Source organism: Urocitellus parryii, unplaced genomic scaffold (assembly GCF_045843805.1).
Source record: "Urocitellus parryii isolate mUroPar1 unplaced genomic scaffold, mUroPar1.hap1 Scaffold_43, whole genome shotgun sequence".
In the NCBI taxonomy this organism is placed as follows: domain Eukaryota; kingdom Metazoa; phylum Chordata; class Mammalia; order Rodentia; family Sciuridae; genus Urocitellus; species Urocitellus parryii.
In genome coordinates, this window is record NW_027553833.1 from 172802 (window position 1) to 195220 (window position 22419).

The window sequence follows — 22419 nt, forward strand, 5'->3', positions numbered from 1 at the left end:
AATTTGCCTTAATAAAATGTTCACTCAACTGAAACTCTGAGTAGTCAAAATTTCCAGACTCTAAACTTCTCAAGAGAAGGGCCTCATGTTCTCCATGTCATGTAAACTTTCCAAGGTGCTTGGCAGCACTCTGTACCCTGTGGAATACTCAGTACCTTTTTGTTTGATGTTACTGATGTTTGATGTTGCTCCCTTAAAATCTACTATTAAAATGTAGCAAAACTGATACATTGTTCTTTCTGTTTTCTCATACTATAAAACATGTATATCAAAGTGATAATTTAAAAAAAAACCTTTTTTTTTTGGTTGTAAATGGACACAGTACCTTTATATTTATATGTGGTGCTGAGGATCAAACCCAGTGCCTCACATGCAACCCCAGCCCCTCAAAGTGATAATTTATATAAAGAAACATTTAGCATCCTTCACATAAGAATGCTTTTTTAACCTCTATTTATTTATGTGGCGCTGAGGATTAAACCCAGGGCCTTGCCTGTGCTAGGCAAGTACTCTACCACTGAGCCACAACCCCAGCTGCCACCAAAGAATGGGGTTATATGGAAAAAAAGGATGCTTTGTATGAATGTCTGTTTCATCAGCATTAAACAAACTTAAATTGAACATTGTCATCAGCTTAGCTTTAATTAAGATATGAATGACCAAACCTCCCCCCCCAAAAAAGGTGATTTTATCTTGAAGCAATTAACACAAAGCAATCTGTATCTCAGAAATTAGTTGTTTAAATTTACTTTCTAGTGTGGGAGGGGATGAGTCACTGGACAATAATTACAACTATAGCAGTAATACTTTCAGGTTGAAACACTACTGCTTCACAAATGAAATGATTTTAGTAACTAAATTCAAACACAATTTGCTGGAGAGGACTTCTAAAACTTTTGATACAAAAGTATAATTGAATCAAGGGACAGTATTCTCTACACAACCTGTACGTGGGCAGCTACCTTGGGCTTTGCTACAGAAGTGGTACAATCAGATGGATGTAAGGAGAGGCAACTATGGGTGGGTTCAGAACTGCTCAGATAAACTACATAGAACACATTATAACTTACTAATAGAATAAATACAAAAAAGGCTTTAGAGGGAAAACTACTGTTGCTTTGAATAAAATAATAAATCTGCCTTTCCTTGAAAATCTATCTTCCTAGCTGACATCACCTTTATTTAAATGCTATTTTAAAATTAGGAGTTATAGTAACTTCAGCATTGCCTTGTGTCCTGTAGAGGTTGAAAGATACATTCAAAATGTGTTTGTGACTTAAATTTTATTTTACATGGTTAAAAATGGCATAAGCTATTATATGGTTTTCCTCTTACACACAGCTGCTGCTTCTACTATTAAATGGAGGTTATGTAGATTGAATTCTTCCTAAAGGACTCAAATTCTTTTTGATTCTGAGTTATCTTCAGTAGTTTAGAGATTTTGTTTCACAGAGATTTTGTTTCACACTGAAGCTTTTGCCCCTATTTTGAGAATACTTAGGGGACATAAAAAGAACAATGATATGTTATGTTCTAGGTTTCAACAATCCTATTACTTTCTAGAATTTAAAAGAATGGAAGAATCTGGTCTAGCAGTAAGCAAAAGTACCAGGCTTTTATAATTTTATTTAAATCTTAAACCTCTTTAAAATGTACTGTTAAAATTGCCGTAATTAAAATTACAGTTCTGGAGAGCTAGTTCTTAGAAACATTGTTTTAAAGACAGTAGTTACAGATTCAGGACTTGCTTTAATTGATTTTTAAATAAAATATATTTGAGTATCTATCAAAAAAAAGAATTTAATTCAGCCCATAGTTGCTGATTAAAGACATTATAAGCCTTAGAGTTTCATTCATTCTTAGAGGATTATACTTTTCTAATTTTTTTTATCATATTCCTTGAAAATCAGTGGCAAGGTATGGGAAAGAGAAGAGTGTGTTGTGTACATTTTTAAAAAGAAATTTCCTAATTTTTTATAGACACAACATACCACCTTATATTTTACTGTTATAATGCAATAATGGCAAAAGCAGTAGAACTTCAGGTCAAACAACTCTTGCTACCAATGTAAACTCATTCTCAGAAAACCATTCTCACATGGACAGTGGTTAGAAAAAAGTACATGAATGTGCTACAAAAATAGAGCCACAAGACTTCTCACAAGTAAAAGAAATCCTTTGTAGAAGTCCACAGTTGACCAAGGTCCAGCCTCCTTAACAGTGAGCAACAGGGAATATGCTGACAAGTCACCATCTTCAGTTCTGAGAGTGAGTTGGCATGCTTCCCCAATGGCACAAAGTCTCATGACGATCCAATGAATCAACAGACACTTGGGAAATATTAATAAACATTTTTTATGAACTATTACAACAAAGAACTTCAGCAAGAAGGAAAATGAAGTTTATGATCTTTGAGTAAAAATTTTTAGTGTAGCAGTCTCTGCGACCAGATATTGAAAGAGAAAAAAAAAATCAAGCTTATAAAACACCATTTCTCTGTTATCAACTGGAATACACTAAAAATAGGATAATGGAAATACATGTTCTTAAAGCATTTCCACAGGAAATGTCCATAATTATGACACTCTAAATCATTTAGCAATTGTATATGCTACATTAACTAAAACAAATGTATTCCTTATTGCACATTTTAAAATTGGAAGGATACTCTAGCTTAAGTGGGGGATATTTAGGGGGAAAATATTTTGGCTCAAAATGTATACTGCACCAAGGCAGCTTCATTCTAAAAACATAAACCATTTAAAATAAACTTTTATATTTTGAAGCCAATAATCCTTTAACTTGATGAATAGTTTATAGTCCATTTTCTGACTAAGTGTCAAAGGTTAATTTTATGGGCCCTGTTTTAAGGCCTGTGAACAGCCCTCACTAATCTGAGAATTAGGTGTAGGTGGAGGTTCATCTTTAAAGCCTGAAGGCATTAAGTCTTTTGCAGCAGGTGGTGGCCCATAGTCTTGGGGACCATGAGTTGGAGGTGGTAATGGGGCACCAGGAATGAAGTACTCTCTTGGGCCAAATGAGCCTAAAGGTCTAAATGGTGCTGGTGCGGGTCCTGGAAAAAAATCACGAGGGTCAAAAGGCAAATCCCATTTTCCAGGTGGAACACCTGGTGCATATTCTCTGAAGCCTATTGGTGGACACATACCAGGACCTGGAAAATAAAAAGGAAGTTATGTAAATACCCAGAAATTTCTGAACTAGGGTGATTTCAAGTATGTTAATATAGTCTTTAATTTCTCCCAAGCCTAGAACATCAACTGGTGAACATCCTGACTTGCCAGATGAGGCAAACTGAGAAGGAACAAGTTTAGTTATAGCCTTTGACCAACCAGCCATGAAGCAACATATTAAGGATTTAAACATGGCTCTACCTAGCTCCAGGCTTGTCTTTTTTCTTTCCCTACTATATAATTGCAGAATTATTTCTATCTCACAAGAGCTCCATTTATATTTGGAAGTACTATATTACCATGACAAGATGATAGATCATGAAATAAGAACTTCACTACATCAAAGAAATATTGATAAAAGGAAATTCCACTATAATTACTGTATCCATTAAAAATTCATGAAGTATTTCAGCATGGACTTTACACATGCCATCAGAATCAAGGTGCATGCCCTCCTGAAAAAGGCCTTCCAAAGCCACCTAATTAAATCAGCAATATTTATTAGGTCACTGTTAAATCCTCCTCTTTAACACTTCCCTCTGACTTTTCTCAAGGTAAGGAGGGTTTGACTTTTCTATATTCTATAACCTACTGCTTATGCTTCCATTATGGGTGATTACAAACTTTATGTTATAGGATTTTCATATCTGTGACAAAATTTTAAGTTATGGCATGTGTCTCATCCACCTTTCCATCTATTGCAGTGCATATCAACAGATTTTCAACAAACATCTGCAGAAGTAATATTTCTGGCTTTTCTGTATATAGCCCCTTATCCTTGTCTATGAGAGATAGCTATTGCCTATCTCAGTATAAGATTATGTAGTGTCCCATATGTCCCAGAAAACTGGAGGAAAAGTTAAAATGTACTCAGCTTTATCCTTCCATTGTTAAGACCTGAGATAGCAACCAACTGTTTTAGCAAGCAATAGAAATGAAAGATGAATGTGATTTATAAGTCAATCACTACTGTTCAGATCATCATACCAAACGGTGGAGGAATTGGCCGAGGCCCAAAAGGCCCACCAAGCTGACGTGGCGGTCCATACCAAATGGGAGGTGGTGGAGGCCGTCCCATCGGGGGTCCCATGAAGGGTACCCCTGAGAAAGGAGGGGGCCCTTTCATAGCCATATGAACCTGCAATTTAAGATTTGAAAGCAGTTAAAAGTTTTAAAATTCCTATGTATTAAGACAAAGTACCAACACCGATAAAAGCTAAAACCCAAAACAGGCACCTGTCCAGAGAACACCATCAGTGCAACAAAACTACCCACCCCTCCTGTGTATTCCCACCGACAGCTTACAGAAGTTGGAAGGATGCCACAAGAGGGAGCAGTTTGTTACTGATTATATCTGCACAGGAAAGGGAAAGGCAAGAGGACTGGCAGAGGTTATTAACAGAGGTGATTTCTGACCAGTATGTCATGCTGTATTCACTACAATCTATTTCAAAGGGAGTCCCCCCCCTCCCCATCACTTCCCTTTCATCACAATAGCTCATTACTTCCATATTAAGAATGAACAGAATAAAATGAAAAATCCATTCTCTACCCATGTAATAATAGCTACTATTCAGAGTATCTTCAGTAAGTCTTTCATATATTATTCAACCTCTGAGATCTTTAAGTAGACTGTCTTATTTTAAATAAGAGGGAACAAAAGCAAATGGAATATCATAATTTGTTGAAGGCCACACTGCATATTAAAGGAACTCAATCCCAGGTTTGCCTCCAAGCCATGCTTTTCCCACCTCTACTCCTCTCTAACAATGGGTCTTTTCTCTCTTTTAAATCTTCTACTACAAAGGGATTTGGGGTCTTATCTAAGGTGCCCTTAGATTTCTCTAGAGATGTATATTCCTGGAATATATATACACTGGAACTTGAGAAGTATTTTCCATCACAGTGCTATATACACAAATTAGGAAGACAAAGCTTTAATATTTACATTCATTTACTGTACACCATTTGAGATATTGATTTATCATTTCCTATGAGTAGTGGGTTTGAAACTAAACAATTAAAATTTATTTTGTTATAGAGCTGCAGAAGACCTACCAGATATAATAGCAACACAGTTACAAGAGAATACACTTATGTGAACAAATGAGACCATTTCTTGGGACTGGCTCAAGAGGTCATTTTAGATGATCATTGTTTCATTGAAACAGTATTTCAATTTCAGAAAATCTGATACCAATCTAATTCAAATCACTCAAAATAGGGTTTGCACAAATGGAGGAATTCTTAAATAACATTCTTCCAAAAAAATAAAAAAATATATGAATTATATAATTTATAATGAATTTACTTTGCCTTAGAACATTCAACACAAAACACCATATAAAGTTAGAGTGATAACTTTTCACATTCTGTAGTTCATTACAGTTGTACACACTTAAGCAACATTCCCAAGTTAAGGAGAAAAGTAAGCTCAATATTGCATGCAGTTTACAGCAAACAAGATAAGTGTCATGCTCTGAATATCCTTCCCAGAAATGCACAGAATAAAACCCAATTCAGTTCTCAACCTCTAAGCATCCAACTGGATGCTCAGTCAAAGAAGTAATGGTGGAGACTGAGGGGGTCTCAGGTTCTTGGGGAACAGTTTGCTTTTTAAAAAACAAATGGGATTGTACAAATAGAACACAAAGAAGGATAAAGCAAAGAGCAAGTACTGTAGGAAAGCTACATGTTCCTGCATGACCACATGATTCACAGTAACTACAGAACTTACCTTGCCCTCATTCGTAACCTTAGCTGGAGAAGAACTTCTGGAGCTGCTGTTCATGTGAGGTGGAACACATCCTGGGTCTGTTAGAGATCAAAGAATGGATTCAGACTTATTCTAACATGAAAAGAATAAAAATCATCCATCCACAATTACAGATTCTTTGAAATTACTTGGTCCCTTTACCAGAGGCAACAGGTTTCCCAGATGCCTCAGAAGACCAGTACGAGGTAAAGGTCCATCCATTGACCCTTGGGAAAGAAAGATCAGAGCCCTTGTATGTATTTTTCAGAAGAAATAAACCACTGGTGGACAGGTCAGGATTCAACAATACCTAGAAAGCAAAATGAAAAATGGGTTGCCCAGAGGTTGGGGTCATACCTCAGTTGTAGAGTGTTTGCCTAGCATGTGTGAGGCACTGGGTTTGATTCTCAGCACACATTTAAAAAATAAATAAAGATATCATGTCCATCTACAATTAAAAATATTTTTTTTAAAAAAATGGGCTGCCCAATACGTAAATCACAATTTATGAAGAGACTTAAGTAAAATAAAGAACTGCCTTGGGTTGATAGAACAGCAGATTAATAAGTATTGGTCCTAAACTTTAAGCTATAGACTTGAAGTATGTGTAGGCTGGCTTTTCTTTAGTCTGTATAACCTGACTTCCAATCTTACCAAGACTACAGTCCTATTTAGAATTGGAAATAAGACTCAGTATTTTCATGTAGGAAATAAAGTATGCTACATAAAGTTTAAGGCTACTTTTATAATATTTGGGAAAGGAACACCATAGAGATTTAATTTAAAGATAAAGGTTTACACTTCACAGAGTAAAATTTAAAAGAAAAAAACAATACAGAGACCTCCAGGAAAAAAAAAAATGTTTTCTATTCTAGAACAGATTTTACAGAAAACATTCACTAAGATAAAGTAAGAAATTATCTTCTATATATTGTACAGGCCCAAATTATATGTTTTCATTAAAATATTCAAAAGGGAAAAAAAAAACCAAAACCTTGAAGCAACATGTGAATGCTAACCAAATCCGTTTCTAGGCATATCTTTTCGATTAAGAGTAGCAGAAGGAGGTCTCCCAGCTGGCTCTGCTGTCAGTGGAGGGGAACATTCTCCACCACTCAAGGGGGATGGACCAAAAGAGCCATTATGGCTCAGTGGACCTAAAGACAACAATGCCGTGCTACTACTTTAAGGCAGCCTTCTCCCTGACACCAACCCTCACCTCCCGCTTTAGCAAATCATTCAGATTATTTCATAACCATTACACACAGAAATAAAAAGTAATTTACATACATTATGCACCAAGAAATAAAATAGCTCCTTTTACAAAGTGCCCCCTACCTCTCCGAGGAGGATTTTGTAAATTTGGTCTTCCCGGCATAGGTTTTACAATCACGGGTTCATCTTGCCGCACTGCCATCTTTTGGGTCATTTCCAATAGTCTTGAATATTGAGAAAGAATGGGCTGAATTATGAAACAGCAATCTATTCCTTCATAGATAATATCTAGGATAACCTTAAAACACTATAAAACATATAGTAAGATACCAAAATCACATACTTCTGTCTCAAATCAGCAGCTTCCCTTTTCTCTTCAGCTATAGCTCTTTCTGCAGAACGAGCTTTGAGCTATTAAAGAGAAAATATTCAAATTCAGTTGCGGTAGGCTATGCACAAAATAAAGAAAAGGGGGAAAAAATCTTACCCAATTATCATGAGCTTTCTTCTCATGCATAGCAATCTGAAAAAGACAACACATTAAAAAAATATGTTTTTAGGGACTCATTATAATAGCCTATAATTGTCTGTATTAGATATCAAAGAATTCTGCAACTACAGGACAGTATTAATTACTACCTGGTTTTTAAATGAGCGCTCAGTTTTCTGTAGTTCTTTTTCCATCTCTTCAATTCTCCGCCTAAGAATTACAACAATTGAATAACATTTGAAACATTCTGACCATTTTCCCTTTATTCCATCAGCTATACTTTTAAAGACGTTATCATACATAAGAAAAACATTTCTATGGTTATATGAATCCAGTGTGATCAAAACTAATACTACAGGCCAGGTGCAATGCCACATGCCAGTAATCCCAATGATTGGGAAGCTGAGGCAGGAGGATCACAAGTTCGAGGTCAGTCTCAGCAATTACGTGGGAACCTATGCAACTGAGACCCTGGCTCAAAGTAAAAAAAAGGTCTAAGGATGTAGCTTAGTAGTAAAGCACCAAAAATAAATAAATAAATAAATAAATAAATAAATAAATAAATAAATAAATAAATAAATTAAATAAAAACCTAATACTAATAACTTCTTTATCATTTAATTGCTAGAGATTCTGAATGATAAATTATAGTTTCCTTAACTGTTCATGAGTGTGTTCTCAAGTAATTCTGCTAGAAATATCTTCCTCCTTAAAACTTTTTTTGTTTTTTTCAAATTATATCCATAGAAGATTTCCAAGGTCTATCAAATGCCACACTTTTGTGGGTCTTGATACATCACACAGCAAACTGATTTCTTAAAGAATTACTACAACATACAAAACCCCCAGAACTGTTTGCATTGACCAAGTTCCCTATGGTCTTGCCCATTAGGTATAAGTAAATCTTTGTTAACATTTTTCATTTGTTAAGTTGAAATTTATTTTTTCTCCTGTGTGAATTGAATGTATTCATATCCTCTCGTTATTTATACTTCCAAGCTATTTTCTTCTATCTACACAATGTAAAAAAAGATTAAAAAGAAAGCTAACACTAGTTCATTAGACACTGACACCCTCCTTTAGAAACTGAACTCACTTGTAATTTTTAACTTCCTGTACAGCGGAAACCACCTTTTCATCTGCAGCTGACAGCTGCTGCTCTTTTTCTAGTCTCTCGTATTCTTCTTGGCTCAGTTTCCTAAAATAAAGCCAGTTATCAAATCAAAAGTTTTTCTTTGTGAATATCACTTCCCACAATTCTATAAAATGCTTAGGCACATAAAATAGAAATTCAAACCTGCAATTTCGTAAATCAAACTCTGGCAAATCACTTACATTTTCTAACTTCTCCTCTTAATTCTCTACTTACCAGTAAATAAAATAAATGTGAAAACAACATGTGCCCCAAGGGCAAGTCTCCTGTGTGTAAGATAATAAAAACTCACTTTACTTCAATGTGGAAGATCAGGACTGATCAACCTAACATAATTAAACATATTAGGATAAAGCAGGGGATAATTATTTTCTCGTTTCTGCCATGGGTAGGACATTAAGTATATCTTTGTCATGGGGGAACTCTTCTCAATCCAAGACTGGTACCATAATAAAGATATAGTCAGTCAAAGAAAAAATCTTCTAGAATATGTCTTTTAGCTATGCAATTTACCACAGAACATTTTTCACACTTTAGATATCTATTTCAAAAGAATTGTAATTAAGCAAAAAGACCAATCTGAGTTTTGATAATGCCTGTCAACCAGAAAAAGAAGCCAAACTGACCTACAATCAGAGTATTATCTACTGACAAGTTTTAACTCTGATCATGAAACTCAAGATGTTCATCTACTGAGACAAAGGTAGACACATTTAATGATTTAAAAAATACTATTTTCTGCTATCCTTGTACTACCCTCTTTAGCCATAGTTCCAATTCAAAAGATAATTAACTTGAAACTTAATTTTCCATAAATCAGAAGAACTATAGTAAAAAAGGATTATTGATACCAAATAGAAAAAGGGGATTATATATTCTTATATAGCTTCTCATTTAATTCTTCAGCAAGTATTTTATGAGTGGCTATAATATACTAGTTACCTTGTAAGATGCTAAAGAATAAAAGAGTTCACTGTTTCAGGTATAAATGATGCCTAAAGGAATATAATAATTTTCCCCACTGGCTTAAGAAGGAATATGGAGAAAACTAAATCTTGAAGGACAGAGAGAATTTTGTTTCCAATTATCAAAGAGTTAGTCTGAGGAGCACTAAGAAAAATCAAAATATCTTTATAAGAATATAAAATTGTGTTTGAAGGGATCCAAGCTAAAAAGGCAGTGGAGATATATGGATGTGGCCAAGATCCATTAGAAAAAGGAATCTCAGAATTACAAGTAAGGTTGGCACTTTAAGGTACTTTTCTCCTAGGTTTACCCACATATTGAACATAACACAAAGATATAATGAGTCTGAACTAAGCCTTCATCCAATTCTTGGGCTTAGAAGAAAAAAAGAAGTGTTTGGGGCTACAAATAAAGGGACCCTTAATAAAAGCCCTAGCCTTTGAGTTTAGATTAGAAAATACTGCACACTTAAGTGATGAACAGGCAAAAAATCCAAAAGGAATAATACTGAAACATTGAAAAGACAAGTCATTTTTGAATTATCTTAATTGCTGACTAAGTTTAAAGTGACAATCTTACTCAAGTAACCTCAACACTTTTCTATAAGAAGATAACTTCATCTTAGTCCTCAAATTTCATCTATAATTATCACAACAATGTTAGCCAATCAAAACTGACCAGGCACTCCATAAGACAAAATTCTGTGAGAAAAAATCCCACAGAAAAGAAAACCACCTAATGGGGTTATCTGCACATGTTTTAAAATCACTGTGCTTTATACAGTCAAAAAAGTAAAGTCAAGATTATGAATTTCAGGGCTGGGAATATAGCTTAGTTGGTAGAATGCTGCCTTGCATGCACAAGACTCTGAGTTCAAACCCACCACCACAAAAGAGGAAAAAAAAAAGATTATGAATTTTGTCAAAGGATTAGAAACTATAAAACCAAGAAAAGGTTGGGTGTGGTGACCTACCTACAGTAGAAGATACTCAAGAGGCAGAGGCAGAATGATGAGATTAAAGATAGCTTGGAAAGCAGTAAGACACTAGTCCCTTATGAGAAAGAGCAAGGAGTCTGGGGAGGTAGCTCAATAGTAGAGCACATGGCTCAATGTCCTGGGTTTGAGCTGTAGTACTGAAATAGGACTGGGGTTGTGGCTCAGTGGTGAAGCACGTGCCCCACATGTGTGGGGCATTGGGATCAGTCCTCAACACCACATAAAATAAATAAAATATTGTGTTGGGCTGGGGATGTGGCTCAAGCGGTAGTGCGCTCGCCTGGCATGCGTGCAGCCCGGGTTCAATCCTCAGTACCACATACAAACAAAGATGTTGTGTCCACCAAAAACTAAAAAATAAATATTAAAATTCTCTCTTTCTCTCTTAAAAAATCCTATAAAAAATAAAATAAAATATTATGTCCCTCTACAACTAAAATAATATTTTAAACCCTGAACTTTTTAAAATCCTAAACTCAATGAATGATTTTAGCAGCAGATTTGGGAAGTAAAATAAATCCTAGCACTTTTAAGATAGGTCAGAAGAAAATATCCAGAAGAAGTAAATCCAGAATGTAGGAGGCATGGGAAATCAAATTCTAATATGCATTATTATAATCAGAAGAGAGAATGAGGTAAAATCAACATTTAGAAAAAGACTCGAAAATTCAAGAAATGTTTAATGGTCCCAAGCAACATAACTGCAAGAGAAAAAGTGGGTGGGGTGGGGAAAACTACACCTAGGCACTTCCCAATACAACTGTTAAAAAAACAGAGAAATGACTACAGGAACTAGGGGAGGGATAAGACCAAACAACAATGATAATGGATTCCTTAATGAAAAAATTTAAAACAGATGGTAATTAATTGGATATTTTTAAATTGCTAAAACTAAGTAACAGTCAAAATTCAGTAGCCAAAAGAAAGAACCTTTAAAAAATGGAAACTGGTTTTAACTCTAATCATGAAGTTCATGTCAACCTAACACAGATTATAAAGGTAGCAATATTTAGTGGATAAAATACTATTCTCTATTTATCCTTGTACTACTTTGATACACTAATCAAATCTATCATTAAAGGACAATGTTCAAATAGAATGAAAATAATTTCAAATAAGAAACCAACAGTGTAGAATGCAGAACTACAGAAACTTTAAATATGTGTATAAATTGAATGAATGTTTTGTGGAGTTCACAGTATATGAAGTACTAACATACAATGCCACAACAGTTATCTGATTCAGGAGCTACTTAAAGCCCATAAAAAGATAATAAACCTATTAATCTATGTCAGGTTGTTATTAAATCCAGAATATATACCATGGCCTTTAAATTATGAGAAGATAAATAAAATTATAATTATAATCATATAATTATAATTCCATTATAATTTAGGATTACATCAAGCTTATACAGGGGATGAGGAAAATAATTAAAAATATTTAAACTATTAAAAAGATACAAGGGGGGCTGGAGATGTGGCTCAGCGGTAGCGCGCTCGCCTGGCATGCGTGCGGCCCGGGTTCGATCCTCAGCACCACATACCAACAAAGATGTTGTGTCCGCCGAGAACTAAAAAATAAATATTAAAAATTCTCTCTCTCTCTCTCCTCTCTCACTCTCTCTTTAAAAAAAAAAAAAAAGATACAAGGAAGAAAAAAAAGAACAGGTCATCAAATAGAAAGCAAATTCTTCATAAACCACAGGCACATATTGACATGGACAGACTTATATTTTAGAAAGTCCACTCAAGCGGCTATAGAGAAAATTAATAAGAATATATTATATAAAAGAATATATATATTATATAAAGTAATATATATTATATATATTATATATTATATAAAGTAATATATATTATATATATTATATATTAATTATATATATTATATAAAAGAATATATATATATAAATGCTGAAGAGTAAAATCAGGTGCAAATAAATAAAATCTGACACACAAACTATTTTTAGAGAATTCAAGTATTTTTGTGGATTAAAAACTTCAAATGAACTTTCAAAAAATAACTAGCTCCACACTGAGAAGATTAATATATAAATATATACTACAAACAAGTACTTCTGTAATCATAACTCCTAAGGTCCTTGCCACAGTTCAATTTTTAGTGTGAACATCTGAGATATTCAAGTCCAAAACTTGTACCATCAATAAGTAAATATTATTCCTTTTTGAAGTTTTTATTCTACTAAAACATGTCATTCCAAATCACTCAGTATTTTTAAAGGTCCAGAGTTAGAGATACAAGTTCAAAACATTAGAATTACATAACTGATCACAATGAAAGGTAATTAAAATAAGTAGTGGGATCATAGAAAGGGTCTAGATCTTTGAGAGGTATTTCCACATAAGTGACTGTTAATACCAGTTTACCACTTCCTGCCTTCATATGAATTTGACAATTGATTACGATGTCCTCACAGCCTTAGTTTATGGTTCCAACTACCTCAGGACTCTTAAGACTGACGATGGAAAGAAAAATGCAACTTATAGGAAACAAAACACAAAGGAAAAAAGACAAATCTCTACTTATTACAACTAGAAGAAATTGTAAATAATCTTAAGAAAAGATAAAATTATCTGTTAGTTCACACAGTGATAACAATAACAAACAATGAAAATCTTACTTTTGTAATGCCATCTCATTTTGCTGGTAGAGTTCATTTAAAATCTCCACTTTCTGCCTAAGAGTTTTGCATTCCTCTTCCAGTCCAACTTTAGAAGACCGTAGTGAATTGCAGTCACTTTCTAATTTCTTTATTTGGTCTGTAAAGGATAAAACAGTTTATCTCTATATGTGTACAAGGACTTAAGAACTTGTTTGAGGGAGTAGTGCCAAGAAAAGTAAGAAGCATGAAAGCAAGAAGCTTTATCTTTCCAATAAAATTTTAAGTCTTTCCAACATGGCAATTTCTTCTCAAGAAGAACCCACCTTCTAGATTACATTTTGTGGACTTCGAGGCTCTTAGCTCAAGTTGTGAAAGTTTTAGATCCTCTTCAACTACTGATATTGTAGTTTGTGTCTAAAAATTGCAGAAAAGAGAGGTATTCTTAAAAGTGAGGCACAGGAAGAATTCACAGGCACTATGGGACTCTTACAAAGAACTATACCCGAGAGACATCCATCATCTGCTTAATTTGATCTTTGATCTTCTCGTTCCGATCACCTAAAAAACAAAAGACTTTAGCTTTTTCTTTCCTTACTTTTAACTCTATATTCTCCTAACTTCCCCAAACTAAAGAATGATCGTGTTCAAACACCGGAAGAAAAAAAAATCAATTAAATAATTAAACTGATTAGACTAATGACTTTTAAGAGAATTGCAAGCTTAGATTTAAAAAAAGAGAGAGAGAGGTGAATTTCAGGTTGGGGTTGTGGCTCAGTGGTAGAGTGCTCACCTAGCATGTGTGAGGCACTGAGTTTGATCTTCAGCATAAAAATAAATAGAAGTAGAAACCAAAAAAAGGTGAATTTCTAGTTTGCACAACTAAAATGTTATCTCTGCTATTCTTGTAAGATAAAAGCTTTTCTTCTCTCTCAGATCTATCTTCACCTGGGCAAGTAAGTGTCTTATTTAGAAAGATTCAATCCTATATTTTCTCCCTGAATCTACTACCAGGTGTGGTTTGAAATACTTGCTATGTAAGCAATATCCAACTTGGGAGAAAACATCTGGAAATATTTTCCTCATCAGTAAACACTGTTACACTCCCTCTCTAGCTTTCTGATAGTCTCTAGCCTCTGTTCTCACAGCCTTAGTTTATGGTTCCAACTGCCTCTGGACTCTTAAGACTGACTGTGGACCTTAAAACCACAGAGCCATAGAGATGATGAGTATCAAAATCAAGTATCATCTGCATAAGTTAAGAAATAAATTTCTCTTACTGTACAATGTTCAATACTTAGAGGTATAGGATGTGACTATTGTAGCTGCAGTGTACTTACTAGTTTTCAATGGGATAGAAAAAGTCAGTGTTCTTCACATGCCTATTGCTACATTATACCGCAGCAACCCACCTCTGCCAATGCAACAGACATATCTATAGATCCAGTGATATGTGTCTACAACCCTGAAGCTTAAGAAGAAATTCATCCAGCTGAAAAGTGGCATCTGTATACTTAAAGACAGGAAAGCAAAAAAGGATTCAACCTCCCTGAGACTGATCTTACCTGCTCTCTCTCCATTGGTTAATTCATCTGACTCATCTTCTCCATTTTGATCCTCAGATTTAGATTCACATTGTAACCGATTCAACAGTGTGATATAATTAGTCAAAGCCTAGAAAAGAAGCAAAAGGTTGGAAGACTTTCGATTTTAATTCAGAAGATTTCAGGAGAATTCATGAGATGAAACATGTATTTGGAGTATAAACTTACTTTATTAGTATTATCTTCGTAACTAAGAGCTACTTGTAAATCTTTCTGGGACTTCTCAAATGATTTGATTTGTTCACTGAGCTCAGCATGTGATGTACTCCAGTCTTTGACTTCCTGCTGCAACTGAAAAGTCAAAACACATGAATTCCTATGGGTTAGGTAGGGGTTTCTGCACTGGATACATTAGGACTACAAGACTTAGACAAAGAAATAGAGAGCCATACTCCTCGGTGGCCTGCCTCAAACGAGGGGGTTGAGACCTTGGTTAAGGAAGAGGGCAGAGTGGCCCCAACTCTCACAGCTGCAGTAAGAACATCAGAGCTATCAGGAAGTTGACCCTGTTTTATTGCATTCCCCAGAAAATTGCTGTCAATTCAAATAATTTACCTCCAGCAGGAATGGCTGGGCACATATGACTGTCTCCTAAATTTAGATTCCTTATCATGTAATCTTCCCTTGGCCGGTGAATCAGTAACTACTCAAAACAGGATCATAAAATACTTAATTTTCTGTTTTAAAAAGTTTCTTTGAGGCTATGCAAGTTAATAACTGATTGATATTTGATAAGAAAAGCAATAATCCAAAAATCCAAAACAGATGGAGAACATATATATGCACTCAATTTGGGGAGCATTGTTTAAACTTTGCATATCTAGAAAAGGTCCTACATGAATATTCCTTACCTCAGAAACAGATCCAAGAAAGATTCACTTCTCTAGTTTACATTATGTATGACATCAAATTTTCTTTACCTGCTCTTTCTCCTTCTTAAGCATGGTATTTTCTTTCTGAAGCTGACAGCATTCCAACTTCACCTTCTCTTCACGAAGCTTAGTTTCATTGAGGATAATTTGAAGCTAATGCAAAACACTACAGTTAGTGAATTAGTTCCAAAGAAAAAACAAAGTTATACTTTCCCAAACCAGACATCATATAGTTCTTATTTTTTGCACATTTTAGCACACCTCAAATTTTTGGTTCGCAACAAAACTAAGATGTAGTATTAATATCCGTTAGCAAGAGTTGGCAGCTTTACCTCTGAAAGCTCAGAAGTATTCACTGAAATGACATCTTTAAGCTTCTCTATAGATTTCTTATTTTCCATTATCTGCCAGGTAAAAACAGAACACAAAATATGCATTAGGATTTCAGTAGAAATACTGATACATATGTGTGTGTGTGTGTGTGTGTGTGTGTACACACACACACATATATATATATATATATATACTAAAAAAGATAAACACAACAAAATATTTGTCAAGCCATCCCATTAAATTTCAGGTAAATGCAGGGGATCCAGCTTGGACTAAGCAAAAAATCAAGAAATGAAAGAGATGAGGGAAAATGAAGTCATAAATATTTCATGGCATCCACAACATTACTGTTTATGAGATAACCAGAAAAAAAGGACAAAGTATAGAAAACCATAATGCAATAAGTAAATAAAATGTTTTAAAGCATAGAAAATTAACTAATTAATTACTGTTTCAAATAAACCAGTTCAAATTAGTAATTTTTTTCGAGTGATAGAGAAAAAAATTTCCCAAGATCATTTTTAAAATTTTCTTATCTGAAGTAAAAAATGATAAAATTTAAGGAAGAATAGACTAATCTCACATACAGAAGAATTCCAAAAAAATTATAAAGATACTCGCTCCTTAAGGAAGTGGACATAACTCTGCAATCTTTGTTTGCAATGCCTGGGATTGAATCCTGGGCCTCATGCATGCTAGGCAAGTGCTCTACCATGAGCTGCATCCTGAGCTTGTAACTCTTCATACTTTAACTGTGGGCTGTGCATGGTAACTTCCAAAGAATGCAATATGACAAGGATTGGAAAGAATTTTTACAGTGGAGAAATCTGATAAATACTACCTCAGCTAGGTGATCAAGCTTACTTGGGGGTAGGATATTTCAGAACACACTCTACTATCTTTTGCAACTTTTATGTAATTACAGAAACTTATAGAAATTGAAAATGAAATATGTAAGTAAAATTTTTTTAAGTGCAGAAAATTCATTAATTCATTACACTTTCAAGTAAAAAGTAAACAAATACTATTCAACTGGACAATAGTTTTTTAGTTGTTCTGCATGTTTCCAAGGGCAGAGCAAAGCAATATGAAAATTATCCAAGGTTGAGAATAAAAATATTTCCTAGGCCCATAAAAATAATTTGTTGTATCAGTACTTAAAAGTTCCACAAAATGGGCAGAAGTGTGTTCAACTTCCTTGACTCCTAATCTTACTTTAGTTAACAGCTGGACTAAGTTCAACTTAACCAATTTTACAAAATATTTCAAAAGCCAAATTGCAGTAACACTTAGCAGCAAAACTCATACCAAGTCCTGATTCTTAGCATTCTGTTCTCTCTCAGATTCTAACATAACAAGAAGACTTTTAGCTCTCTCATCCAGAAGTTCATTAGCTTTTTCAAGAAGCTTCATTTCATCCTGGAAAAAAAAGGTGTCAAGATCACTCACTCATTACATTTACTTTTGAGTTTAGAATGTAATTCCCCCCAAAGAAGGGATTTTTACCTTATATTTAGTTACTTCATCAGAAAGAATCATATTTTGTTTCATGGTCTCTTGGACCTGCTGTTTCTTTGATTCCTTCATCTATGTAAATAAAGCATTCAGAATTAAGATACACAAATTATAGTGCTACTATACAAGTTACTTCCAGACAAGTGACCCTTTCCAGAAGAAAGCAGTACTTAATACATATGACTGCTTAGAATTTGGATGATTTGTAGGAAATAATGAAACAAAAATTTTAAAATACGATTTTAAATTAAAACAGGTAGAAATGATTCAAGCTAGAACCAAGGGAGAAAGAAAAAGAATAATTATACCTTCTGTTCATAATTTGACAATTTCTGCATTAGTTCCTCATTTTCTTTCATGAAATTGTTCACCTTTTTGGAAATTTGCTGTTCATTGACTAAAAGGGGGAAATACACAAGATTATTACAATCACTAAATGAAATTCAATTACTCAATCTACTAAAAGCAAAGACATGTTATATGGTACTATGAGGAAATACTTCTTAGCATAACTATTATGCTTTTAAAAAGCAATCTATGCTTATTAGCAATAAGAGTATAAAAATTATTAAAATTTAAGAAAAATATAAGAACAATGATATTTTGCTGGGTGCAGTGGTGCACACCTGTAATCCCAGTGGCTCAGGAGGCTGAGCTAGAAGGATCCCAAGTTCAAAGCCAGCCTCAGCAAGAGCGAGACACTAAGCAACTAAGTGAGACTTGGTCTCTAAATATAGGGGGTTGGGGATGTGGCTCAGTAGAGTGCCCCAGAGTTCAATCACAGGTACCCCTCCCATCCAAAATGATATTTCAATTTAAGCTTATTTCACAGATGGGAAATACAGTAAAGTGTTGTAGCTTGATATTCCTCCCTTCTCAAAACACTTTCTTTTCAGAAAATGGAATCATTTCATTCTTTGCAAAGAAAAACAGAAATGAAAACATACTGATTCACATTACCATTCTTTAAATTATCTACTCAATTACTTAATGCATGATTAAATAATTAGCATAGAAATACTCTTCAAATGTAATACATCTGCATTACATCAATATTCAAAGTTAATCTGCCCCAAATTAAAACTTATCATCATCTCCCTATCCACAATTTGTTCCTCCTCTTTATCTCCTATCTCAGAGTTGGAACCATCATCATCTACTCTATTATCCATGCTAGCAACCTAGGAATAGTAAAATTTTCAGGAGGTAAAAAAGATAATAGACATTAAAAGTCACTGTATCTATTTCTAACATACATAAAACACACATCAAACACCAATACAAAGGGTTATTACAAGTTTAAGAAACCTAAAAATTTACCTTGATATACTCTATCTTTTACCTAGGAGAGAGAAAAAAGATTAAATTTGATGTCAAACATATGCTCAATAGAAACAGTAAAACAACAGTCAGAATCATAACCAAGTGAGAATTTAATAACATTCTGGTTCAGGATAATAATTTATAGGATTAAAAATAAGTAAAGGTTAACAAGCCTTTTAAATTTAATTGGTAGTGAGATTTCATAAATAGCCTCTGACATAAAAACACTAAGATATGTACCTTATTTCACAGTAAAGATGTGTGTGTGTGTATATGTGTGTGTGTGTGTGTGTGTGTGTGTCTTCAAAATCATTTACTTGACAATTCTAAATAACCAGGATAAAGTCTAGAAACAATGACTATTCAAAAGGAATCTGAGGAAACAATATTAAAGGCATAATCTTTGTACTAAGATATGCCACTTTCACTCACCAGAAAACATCTTAGAACTCCAATTTAAATTTGGCTATTGGCTGAATTTAGAAACTAAGAGGCTACATCATCTTATTTCTGCAAACCACTAAATATATAGCAAGAAATCTGAAAGGGAAGACTGCTAGAAGAAAATGCACAAGCAACAAGAGAAATGACAATTAACATATTCTGGAAAGGACAAAAACAATCATTTCCAAAAGACAGCAATAAACTGCCTGATAATAAAACCTAAGCAGAATTTTTTTTAAAACATCACTAAATTTCTTTGTAACTTAGCATATTACTTGTCCTTTCAAACTTATGTTATTAATGGTGATGGGATACTCAGATGTGTCCATGGATCATCCATGGGATCTTCGTAATAGGAAATTGCATTCAGAAAACTCCAACACAGAAATAAATGAACATTTCTTTAATGTCATAGCCTTGCTAACCTTTTACTCAAAATGGCAACAGAGGAAAATGGGAAGTAGCATAAAAGCAGTCATCTAAGGTAGGGACTAAAGTTCCAAAGTCAAATGCTGAAACTGAGGAGCAACAAGTTAGGAACCAGATCCCACATAACCTAGTGAAAAGAGAAACAGGTACCGCAGTTCTTGAAATGAAAGAAACAAGAGGGAGAAATATAAAATGGTTTCATGTTTTTCCCTTCTCTTTATCCTTCTATTTCCTTTTTCCTTTTAGCTGAGACAAAGTTCAATGAGATTAGAAAATTCCTCACAGGAATCCAGGCAAACGATTCTTCTATTTAAGAAGGGAATACTTTTTAAGAGATTTTACTCTCAATTGTACAAGGAGAGGAAACTTATCTTAACAATGATATGTCTGAAATAATTAAGAAATCAGAAAAAGAACACTCAGATTTGAAAAGATTTGTATCCAATGCTTTTGGCCTCTTTAAATGTTAGGATTTTCATATGCAAAGTCCATTTACCTAAAATAATTTTCTTCCAATTATGTTAAATAACTATGAAACAGAATAACCTACAGTACAAACATAAGTATGTATAAGCCTACACACACACACACACACTTATACATATATGTACACACATACACAGACATAGACTAATTCTGCTCAGGAAAAAAAAAAAAAACTTAATGAACAAAACATTTAATGGATTTTTGGACAACACATAATCTATACTTCCAAATAAAAAGGTATTTTCTGAACATATGATCAAATCATAAAATCTGGGAAAATTTATATAAAAGACTGGAAAAATTATCTCATCTCCTTTTTCTCATTTTACTGTATTTCTTTGCAGCATTTCCCCCTGTTTATATGTGTTTATATTAACATACAGTTCATCAACATTTAAATCTTAGTTTCTGCTTTTTTCCCCACTTCACATTTAATTGTGAGCATTTTCTGTACCTCAAAGCTTTGAAATAAATAAATCTGCCTACTATTCCATTAATCAAACATACAATAACCCCTAAATAATGTTGTGCTAAGTCTTCAATCTAATACACTGTTCCATTGAAAAACATTACCAAAATCTTCAAAGCATAGTTATTTCTTTAAGATAGACTACTAGACATATATGCTACATAAAAGGATATTTATCTAACCTATCCCATCTTTTATCCCACTTTTAAGACTTCTGATACATATGAAACTACTGGTTAGGATGGCTGTAAGAATTACCAGTTATACCAACTGCACCCACACTAAATTATTTTATAAGGTTAGTTTGACTTAAACCACTAATTTGTGTTTTAGCAACTGAAAAAGAAAAAAAAAGGGGGGGCAGTGACTATATAAAATAATCCTTGTGCTTATGTGCTAAGGTATAAGTAAGTCAATTTACTCACAACAACAACAGTTCTCCAAAAGAAAATGAGAAAGGATACAATCCCAAAGAAAACAGTGAAAACTACAGGCTTCCATGGTAGTCCATAAAAATCAGGCCCAGGTTGAGTATCATCAGGCAATGTAGTAAACAGCTGAAACAGACAAATTAGAAAAAATGGGAAACCTTAAATTTATAACAAAACAGTCACAAAGAATCATGGCAATTCTAAACCAACCTCCTCATCAGAAATCCACCTCCTCAATATTTTCCAATAGCGTCTTCAAGAGAGAGGATACTGGCAGTCTCATATTTTTTGTTCTCTTGCAGTGTTTTCAAGTATAATGAATCTAAATACTTTTTTAAAAATATTTATGTATCTTTAGTTTTAGGGTGGACACATTGTTTTGTTTTTTATATGGTGCTGAGGATTGAACCCAGTGCCTCATGTATGCTAGGCAAGCGCTCTACCACTGAACCACAACCCCAGCCCGAATCTAAATACTTTAAATTGAGCATACATTTCCAGTTTGTAACAGGCCCTATATCATCACATTGTCTAACACCTGGCTAGAATCCCTCTGGATCATTCTTTTCTCTGATAACCTGGTTTTTAGAATTTAAAAAATTCATTTAAGACAAAAACTTAAATATATGAAAGAACTAATTAATTTTATGGCAACAAATAAAAACAATGATGATGTATGTATAAGATTTTATATCTTACTTCCATTCCACTCTTATATAAACAGATAAGTGACATGTAATTTCAGACAACTCTTGAAAACTGGCTTAGATAAACTTCTCTGAATTTAACATCCTTCTATAAAATTCAAAGCCTAATTTTAAATGGTTGCTCAAAGGCAGTGTAGTAAACACCTGCCTACTCTTCCCTGTTTTCACCGCCCTCTACAGGTAATACCAGATAACTGTCATCTGGGCCCAATTCCCCAGCAGTCTCCGTAGGGAAAAGACCTGTAGTAACGTTAGCTGTTTGGATTGTTGGCTGCATTTCGGAACATACCATGAGGTTGTCACCTCTATTCCGTCAAAAAAAAAAAAAAAGTGCAAGTGGGGAAAGCTCAAGTCCACTCTCACCGGCCTCGCTTAACAATACAGTCACATCCTGCCTGCCTTGGGCCTGACACACT

General features: G+C 34.1%; 1 pseudogene; it reads right to left on the minus strand.

The window, feature by feature from the left end:
* Window positions 1-763: 763 nt before the first annotated feature.
* LOC144252440 (transport and Golgi organization protein 1 homolog) overlaps window positions 764-22419 on the minus strand; it is a 101752-nt pseudogene continuing 80096 nt past the window's right edge.